This window comes from Nannospalax galili, unplaced genomic scaffold, assembly GCF_000622305.1.
Source record: "Nannospalax galili isolate Female #2095 unplaced genomic scaffold, S.galili_v1.0 scaffold681, whole genome shotgun sequence".
Classification (NCBI taxonomy): Eukaryota; Metazoa; Chordata; class Mammalia; order Rodentia; family Spalacidae; genus Nannospalax; species Nannospalax galili.
Window position 1 is genome coordinate 186,622 of NW_008345052.1, and position 739 is coordinate 187,360.

Consider the following 739-nt stretch of genomic DNA (forward strand, 5'->3'; position numbering starts at 1 on the left):
CATTTAAAGGAATATTGACAACTGTTTTATGTTAGATGAGCAATAGCTGATCCTCCTAAACAAAGACCTCTAGATAGGCTGACTAGATTCACTAGAAGAGCATGTAGTAGAGAGTGGCTGGGGGTGCTGACAACACAGCAGATAATAGCAGGTATATCAGAGTATCAGGGCTCTAATGGGGGAAGGGAGGCTATGGGAGGGTGCCATCTGGGAAGTGGGTGTATAGTTGAGTAAGATGGTTAGGGATGTTCTGTGTGATACACACACACACACACACACACACACACACATACACAAATCAACAATTTTTTTGAATGCATTATATTTGAGGAGGAAGCATAGAAATTTATGCCATGCTAATTAGTAGAGGTGATAAACATTACCACTGAAATCTACCTGATGACTTTATAGACATACACAGGCTCCAAGGATCCAAGTGCAACCAATTATGACTAGTAATAATCAGATACATACAGATTAGATTGCATGCGCCAACATCTCGGTGTTAGTAGCAAAAACAATGAGTCTTTCTGCCAGGAACAATATATTCTAAAATGAAATGGAGAATTTTTTTAAAGGTTAAAAACTCATTCAGTTTTATGTCTTACAGGGCTTATACTGAGCACAATAATATATAACTATATTAATTCAACTGTGATCCTAGAAACTTGCACCCAATTGTGAAAGAAATGTACTCTTGCTCTGGAGTGTGTTACTGAATATGTTAAAGCTGTAGTGA